Source organism: Esox lucius, chromosome 16 (genome assembly GCF_011004845.1).
Source record: "Esox lucius isolate fEsoLuc1 chromosome 16, fEsoLuc1.pri, whole genome shotgun sequence".
Classification (NCBI taxonomy): Eukaryota; Metazoa; Chordata; class Actinopteri; order Esociformes; family Esocidae; genus Esox; species Esox lucius.
In genome coordinates, this window is record NC_047584.1 from 188,586 (window position 1) to 198,200 (window position 9,615).

Sequence of the window (9,615 nt, forward strand, 5' to 3'; positions counted from 1 at the left end):
GTTAATGGTTTATTAACTATTGTGTTGTCTTTATAGCTGCCAACATTGATGAGGCCTTGCTCCACACCCTCAGTCGTGATGATTTGAGAGACCTTTTTCCTGGGCCAGAACACTTTCTCAGGAGGAAACGAGTATGGGCTCTTATTAGCCCAGAGGTAACGGTCAAATAATATCTAGCACAATAGACGTTGTTTCTCAATGGCTCTGTTGTTTAAGTCTTGTAAATATATATATTTTTTTCATCTGCTTTTTTAGGATGAGAATCCCACCTTACAAGATCAAGCTAGCCATAGTGAAACAAGAACATTGTCTGCACTTAGAGGAACGCCTCCAATCAGCCCTCAGGAATTGACTCCATTGCGGAAGAAAAGCCCAAAGAAGACCCTACAGCTTCCCAGTCCTCCAGAATGTGTGGTTTATACAGACAGTGAGTTGGAGCAAGGCCGCAAGCATTATTTTGAAATGGCACGCACTGGCAGAGAGCAGGAATGTGTCATGTCCAAAGAGCTGAGATGCAGGCTGGTGAGGAACACCGTCACCAGCATGATTTCCATTTTGAGAGCAAGTCAGCAAGGAGAAGAGGTCCGCTACCCTCCCAACCATGAAGTCACTGCAATGGCCAAAAGAATAGTGGAGTATTATCCCATGCTACATGATAAAGACAAAACTATGAAACATGTAAGTGATGAAAATTTGTACTAGATTATTTATTGGACTTATTTATTGGCGTTTTAGCGTCTGTTTATTTATTTTTGTCTGACATTCAGAACAAGTTCAAAGTTTTCATTTCTATCTGTTTCGATCATTTTTATTTGTTTCGCTCAATGTGACATTTTATTTACCACAGCTGAGTATTGACAACAATCTTCACAAGAGGCTGCAGAATGTAAAGTCCCCACAAAAGAGACAGGGACCAACACCAGAGAGGGGCCAACCAAAGAAAAGGATTGACTTCTCATCAAGTGACAATGGAGAAGATAATGATGCGGACTCAAGTGGTGGATTGAAAGTTATCTTTCAAGAAACATCGGGGACCAGTTCTGATGACGGCCACACTGCATGTAAGTTGATTGCAATAAGGCTGGGCAATATTATGATTGTTAGTGATATTTTATATTACAGATATTTATATTTTTCTTTTCTGACTGGGTCTTGATATAAAGTGATTAACTGATAACTGCTTTTTTTTCATTACTGTGCGTGTGTTGAGGGTTTCATATTTTAATATATTTTTCACTTTTAACTGTAACATTTTTTTTAACCCTAAGTAGTCGGTGGGGATTTCGGCCGGATTTCACTACTTGGACATTTTGGGTCCTAGATTCATTTCTGTAACAGATACAACCTATTATGATGTATCCTGGTAATCACAACCCCCTTGGCTTCAATAAAAACACAAAAACAGACTTTTGGGTCACCATTTTAAAAACTCATCTATTGGAAAGGCAAAAATAATATTTTTCTGAAAACATTTCTGCCATTCAGCATAAAGAATTTTTTTGGAAAGCATTATAAAGAATTGTGTCAATGGTATTTCCTCATACTTTCATGCCTTTACTGTCAAATTACATTGTATTGGGTTGTAAATAATGAAATAATAGAAGGTAAAAAATATAGGCACCCCCAAAAAATGTGGTTCCTCTACCTAGAAATAAAACACAATAAAATGAAAGATAATTATCTTATATCACTTCTTTTTGCATGTAATGACGCAGAACGGCTAGATCGCTAGTTACGTTTGGACTTATATAATTTATAAACTCAGAAAAATGACCAGCTTCTTCCCAAAAACTCAAGAACACCCCCATACTATGTTGACTAAATATTTATTTTTATATCATATTTTTAATACAAACGATGTATTATGGTTCAAAACATCATATATAGTGATGTACACCCTTGTAATCCCTATTCTTGTCTACACATTAGCCTTTCTAAGATGCATGGTCAATGTCGTTGCCTGGTGAAAAGTTCCCACAGCAACCCAAACAATACACAGACAACCCAAATTATACACGGACAACCCAAATTATACACGGAACGCTTCACGAAAATGGGTACAAATAATATACCATTGAAATCGGACGATTATGGCGATTCTATTTTTATTAATATTTATGCAAATGAGCACTGTCCGCGACTAAATCTAATGCTTACAAAAGAATTTGCAAGCTAGTTTTAAGTTATTTTTAACTAAATGCAACGCTTAAAAAATAATTAGCAAGCTAGTTTTAAGTTATTTTTGCCTAAATGCACTGCTTGGAATAAGTATTTTACTACTTCTTTCAAGAGATTTTACACTTTTCTGAAGCCTAGATATTGTTTCTTATTTCAAGAAATCTTACCAAGTGTAATTATCTCACTGCACTGGCAGATAATTTGACTTGTTTTTGGTTTGTATCTTCTTCAATCATGCATTTATTTCTTATATTTAGACAGTTAATTTTTGCAGTGAAACGGAACAAACCAGCACAAACAGAGCACCAACTATTGTGCTTATTTTGCCGAAGCGCCGCGTTAGATTGGGAATGTGGCAGAGAGCTATATGTTAAAACAGTTTTCAATTGCACAGTAGGTCCTTGACTTTGTCACATTGCCATACCTCCGCTTTTGCTGAAATAATGCCCCAAAATTATGTATTATGTATTAGCAAATGCGGTTTATATAGGCCATGGATGCAGTTAGGCTACTGGGGTTTGTATATAGGCTACAAAGATTAAAAAATATTGGTGCGGTTTATAGACGGTGCAGCTTATGAACAGGGAATTATTACGGCAAATCTGGTAAATAAGAATATTAGCCTACTCTTTGTCAAAAATCTCTCAGAATTGCTTAGATTGTCTGCGTTTCATATTAGATCTTTTGCTAGAACTGTGGATACAAAAAGCAATTTGGTAGCTAAATATACTGATAGTTTTTGTTCTATTAATTTAGATATATTCTGACTGTAAAATATGTTGCTCAACTAGGTCGAGTAGGGCATGTGATATCAAGTAGATAAAATCATGATTTCATGTTAATTTCATGTTAGTGCAAACTGGCTCTGAAGCAGTCTATACATGACATTTAAAACATGGTATTCGTGTTCGTTTAAAATCAAATAGCAGGTTTTCATGTTTTCATAGATGCCAAAGATTCATTTTGGTTTAGGAAGGGAGGATGTTGGCTGTAGGCTATAATCAACGGCCGATAGTTTACTGCCACATTGATGAAATGTTCGAGGGTGAAAAAAATAATTACAATGTTACTAGCTAACCGAGGCAACAAAACCCAATGGTAACTAACTATATTGCATGTAACCAAACACCTCCAGTCAACAAGCCTGGAGGTTTTAGCTAGATGAATGACTACCTTCACTCACATTTATTTAGTAGAAAAACGAACCTTTGTCTCTTTGTCAGAGGTGTTCTTCCTGTTCGTACAGACTAGAGATCCCCGGGTTACTGTGCCCTCCACTGTACAGGATAATATCTACACGCATATACACGTGCGTTCAGTCGTCTGGGTAAGTCGTCTATGACAGTCAACTGAACGTGTATACTGACACGTCATGTATACGGTACAGGAACGCGTATACATGGGTGCATACATGTATACACGGTTGCATATGCATATAGACGTATACACGGTCGCATATGCGGTGGTATCCACATTATGTCGTTTCAATAGCTTAGAAAAAGTCCCTTTTCACCTGCCATACTACGTCGATTGTAGGGAAATTTTCTCCACCGGTACAGTGTTGCCGGCCGGGATGGGACCACGCAAAACTCATAAGGAGTCCCAGCGATCGACCTGGCGGAACACTGCGGGAGGGTGGAAGCGGTCAGAGGGACGATCCATCCAACCTGAGCGAAAAGAACTACAACACAGAGATCAATAAACCCCACACAAACTGACTGAAAGCTTCCATCAGTCACCCCGCTTACGTCTTCCAAACAACTTCCTATTATGCCATCTGCAACTCCCACATGTTCCCTCGTCCATATTCCTCCAATCATTTTTTGACAGGCTGTATGCCTCACTTATGGTGGCCTCATCCCATCCTGGTTGTGTATGTATGTCCTCCATACACAGGAGCAGCGCAGCATGGTTTTCCCTAACTGCATTGACTGTTCTACTTTTAAAGTTCCATTGTACAGCGGTGGCCTTGGAATGCGTCTCTGTGTTGCCTCAACAAGTGCCACAACATGTTTTGGAGTGCCAGACAAAAAGATGACAAAAGAACACCTTCAGGATGCTCATCTTTGCTGAACAAAGATGCTGCACAGTCAGGTTCAGCTGGTGATTATAGCTGTGAACAAACTGGGTATGTCTCTTTCATTAGCATCTGTACCCCTCTGACATTTCCACTCATTACAGCCGCACCATCATAAGTCTGAGCGATCAGCTTTTCTCCCAGCTTCAGTGGTTCCAGCACACCCTTGATCTGACTGAAAATGTACCTGTTTGTTATGCTGCTCAATGGAGCGCCTGTATGCACTGTCAACTTGGGCTGTGATATTTACCCTTCCAAGTAAGCCCAATTTCACAGCATTTTCCAGCTGCTCTCATGTTTTGCAATCCTCTCAGAAAGATGTCCTCAACCAAGTACCATCTCCACCAAATAGCAGACATGGAAAACAGAAGAGTGACTTCTTTTGTATGCTAACCGTTAGCCACTTTTTTTCTTTTTTTTTTTAAACGTTGAACCCACGGTTACTTTTACCAGCGGTTTGAGTGATGACAATATCCCGTGGCTGATGGGCACCAATTCGCTTTACTTCAAGTTTTTCCTCCAAATTAAGGGTTTCAAACCTGTGCTTGAGTATGAAATCCACTTTATTCATTTTCTCTAGTTATCTGGTATTTGTGAAGCTTAGAAACTAGCTAAGACAATCTACCCTCCTTGCTCTTCTTGCCAACTAATGTTGTCGCCAGACAAACAGACAGCCAATCAGGTCTGAAATAAGAAATGACGCTGTAGTAGGGTGACCACCTGCTAATAAGCCCAAGGGGGGAAAAGGGGTATGTTTCTGAGGGACAATGTGGGACACTGCCTGCCGGTGCCCCCACCCCACGGGCAGACTCACTTTCTAGCACATACCACCTTACATGGTATATTAATAATGCCCTATTCCCCTAAACATGTGTAATTGCTGATGTATGGTCATGAATAGGCCAACCAATGTGTATTTTTTCTAAATAAAGATTCATAATATTTTGAACATTTAATGAATTGACAGATGCACTTCCACTTACGATTTACTTTAGCTATTACATTTTATTTATTTTTCATTACAATTTATTCACTTTAAATAAATTCTAATATAAAATTATAGGATTAACAGGAATTGTAGTTGCTCAACATCACAGGAACAGTTAACAAAATCTTAACTCACAACTCCAGAGGCTCTCGGAAGGATGGTGAACTTGCATGTTAGTAAAGGCAGGCACAGGAAAAAAACTGTTCAGTGTTCTGGGGACACCTTTAGGACTTTGGGGACACCTTTAGGACTCAAACCTTTTCACCAGCATCAGAATCAAATAAGGAAGAAAGATAAGAGACAAAATTAAAGCAACCTTCATTTTTATGATAAGCTTCCAAATGGTTTTCCAGTTCACACAGAGGAGTGCAAACCCATAACCATCATAAGGTGACAACAATACAAAAATGTGCCAAGATACAATCCTATGCAAATGGCGTGTGGGCTTGTTGCAGTATTCGTCAGAGGCAGGGGCAAGCACGTCCGTGACAATGGCTCCTGCCTTCGTCCGACCACAGGCCATCCTCTAGGCAATGTCCGAGTCCGGATAAATCGTTGGGGCTAGCTTTGTGCCACAATCTCCTGCTCGATATGATGTAGCGTGTTGGACAGTGTGATACACACTTGTCACCTCTGCAGCAGTCACTTTGTCAGCTAGAAAGTCGTTTTTAGGTCGGAGGAAAGCGTCCATAGATTTGGATGTCTTTTTCTGTTGGACACGTTTCTTGTGAGTCTCCGTGAGTCTGTGTCGTTTGACATTTTATTCCCCTCCATGTCCGATTGAGAAAGACGTTTTGCAGAGGTCACAAAAAGCCCTCTTGGTATCCCCCTCAACACCTTTCAGCCACAAGTATTCATTTTCCCAGTCTTTCTTGTACCCACACCTTCTCTTTTTAATTGATGATGGCGGTGCCTCAGAGTCAGACTCAGTCTCTTTCTCCATTTTTCGAATTGGAAAGCGCGCATCTAAAAGTTCCTTCCCAGTGTGTCTGGTATGCACGTGCGTGCGCTGTCATGACAACAATGAAAAAGTTGACAACAACCGAGTCAGCAGTTCAACTGAGGGGTGGGTGTGGCAACAGTAGCGTGCTGAACTGTCAAGTAATGTTCGTTTGGCTGCCTGGGGCTTGAGGATATAGAGCAACCAACTTTTTCTTTGAGCAAGCATTGATTATGCGTGACACAGTCTCAATTTGCAGGACGCATGAATTGGGCTTAAAACGCTGTGCATGCACGTGCTACGTGGGACGGGTGGTCACCCTACGCTGTAGTGGGGCTACCAGCTGTCAGCTCCACTTGGCATCAAATTAATTTGATCTACATTGATCACACTAACATTCTGTGCATGCAAAGTAATATTTTCACACGTACAATGTACATTGTGAGAGAGGGGCTAGCCCGACATTCACGCTTAGCCTATGGCCTAATACTGCGAACTCAAATCGGCAGATGCAGTCTGAAGCAGCAAGGCTGGGACCAATGAACATAAAATAAAATTCTAACACAAATGATATGCAATTTAGGAACATGCTATATTCATAGATAATAAATTATAGGAAGTAATCTTTGAGAAAAAAGTGGCATTTGGGGTCGCCGTTGGTTTGTTTCGTTCGTTTCAGGGTTTTTTTTGCAAGGAGGCTCAGGCATTGGCGGTTCAATATATGAATCAGATGAAGACCTGGCATCCTACTCGTCGTATATTTCTGATCCTCCATCTGACTCCATCTCATCGAAATCTTGCAGCATCTGCAATGCAGTCAGGGCGTCAAATCATTGGTTTCGGTTTGCAATTGTGAATTAAACGCTGTAAATTGTGTCTGACTTGCTCACCTAGATCAGATTATATACATTTTCTACCCTCATCATCACACTTCTGTCACATGCATAGGTGTGTCTGGGTTGATGAGAGGGTTATCACCAATTCATCCATTGACGTCATTACTATTCCATTGCTATACATTAGATTCGATTAGACTAGTTTCCCGATGTAGACATGTGTAACAACTGAAAAATAATATAAACAACATTAAAGCAATTTCTTAATCCTCAGTAAAATAAGCAGAGAAAAATCAGAGAGACAATATGATGTGTGTGCAATTTAGTTTCTCTTTTTCTCCTAAAATAAAAACAGTACATTGTATTACCTTCGTTGAATCGGTCAGTGGTGACTGCTAAGCAATATCCTTGGTATTTCGTTTAGTGAATAATTATGTAGCCTAATATATTTGTAAGATCTTAATCTTCAGTAAAATAAGCAGAGAAAATTCTGAGAGAGACAATCGGATGTATGTGTGATTTAGTTTCTCTTTTTCTCCTAAAATAAAAACAGTAAATTGTTATAACGTTGTTGAATGGGTGACTGGTGACTGCTAAATAATATCTTTGGTATTTCGTTTAGTGATTTTTTTTTAGCATAATACATTTGTAGATTTACATATTAGATTTACATTTGATGAATTAGCCTACACAATTAGCTGAATCTCCTTTTGAAAAATGTTAACGTGTGATAAGGATATCGTGTGATAATATTGTTTGTATTATGTTTTAATAATAGCCTAATTAAGGCTTGTATTTCATGTATTTCATTTTTAAGTTATTCAAATTCAACTAAGGTCTGATCATTCATCTGGGAGTAGCGCGCATTCATCCATTAACGTCAGGCATTCAGTGAGGGATGATTAGAGCCTGGGTACCATTTGGGTAACAACGCTAAATGGCATGGGCTGTTGGCGGATGAAGTTGGAAAATGGTAAAAGAAACAGGTAAATAGTCTCTAAATAGTTTTCTGTTTGTCTGTTTAGAGTACTGACAACGGAACAATGTAATATAAGCCTATTTAGGAAAAGTCATGGAAGGAGGAGGGTGTAGTTTTCAAAATGGCCTTGTTATTTTAATTACAAACTCAAATGTTCTAGTGTTAAAGAGTACAGTTTTGTTGCAGTCTAGATCCTAATAAGTAAACTGTCTAAGGATTGATACAGAGGGTTGCTTTCATATCAAGAGGATGGATTGCTTTGGAAATTCTTGAACAAATGTACATTTTAGAAATGTCTACTTTTCTATTACCTGGTATGTAACTTTGGTCTTTGTTTGTGACGTCTGAATAATATCAGTGGATCATTAGGTATTCTGACTATCTGTTAATCGGCCTAAACCAATAAGGGTATCTGTCCTTTGTTCTTTGGTTGTGCTGTAATTGTGGGAAACAAACATTTTTATGTTGAGGTAAACGTAAACCTTCTGTCATTGGGGTAGGTGCAGGTCAATGAGTTTTAGGACAGGATAGAGGAAGACACAACAGGGGGCAGGAAGGATGTGGAACAAATGTTGTCTTTAGAGAATTAATAAGTACTATCTTACCACAACCCTCTTAACTGTAATAAATACTTACTGTTCATGTATTTTTCTCAGAAATTCCTCACAGATCTATTCTGTAAGCTTTTGACACATCTTTCTACTTCCAAATAAACTGCTAATTATGTCAAGACAATTTTGCTAACTCCTAAAACAGTTCCCATCGATGGAATTACCAACACAGAATGCACATGCATGCATATTTTATTTTACTTGAATCCATAAAAGAATCCAATAAAAAGTTGATAGGATTTCAAGTATTTGTAGTCTAGGGTAATGGACAACATATGAATACAAGAAGCACCTCTTTCTTCATAACTCCATGATGCCCATGACCTCTGAAGCAGAGCAGTAACTTGCTAGTTGCTTTAGAGATGACTTTCAAGTACTAGAACTATAAGTTTGCATCAATACTCACTGTTCAGGCATGAATTGCTGATGGTTTAGAAAATTGTCAGCAAAGGTCTGCTCCATGTAGTGCTTCATGTCAATGGGCACTTCCAAGATCAGCACTTCCCCCTGGCCACAGTAACAGTGTCTGGTGTTTGATACACAGAAAAACAAATCAACATCAAAACAGACAATTCTAACCCTAACATTACCGCAAGTCTAAATTACAGCAGCCTTTTTACCTCAAGCATCAAATAGCTATAGTAACGAAGACTTCGGGTTCTGTCAATATATATAATAAATACAGTATAATGACAGAACAATAAATATATGTATAGTAATACACATACTGTACACACACTGCGTTTAAGTAACTTTTTAGAGAGCCTCACCACAACCTAACCCTAAGCTCAATTACCTTTTATAAACTTTTATTCCTGAGCTTAACCCTAACATTCACTCTTAACACTACATTTTTACTTAACACCAAACCCTGACCCATATGCCCACAAATACATTTAGCAAAGTCAGGACTTTTTAACTTTTTTAATGTTTTCATTTTTTGACATTTTGGTGAATGTTGGTCCTGAAAAGATATTGAAAACAAGTGTACACATTCACATACAGT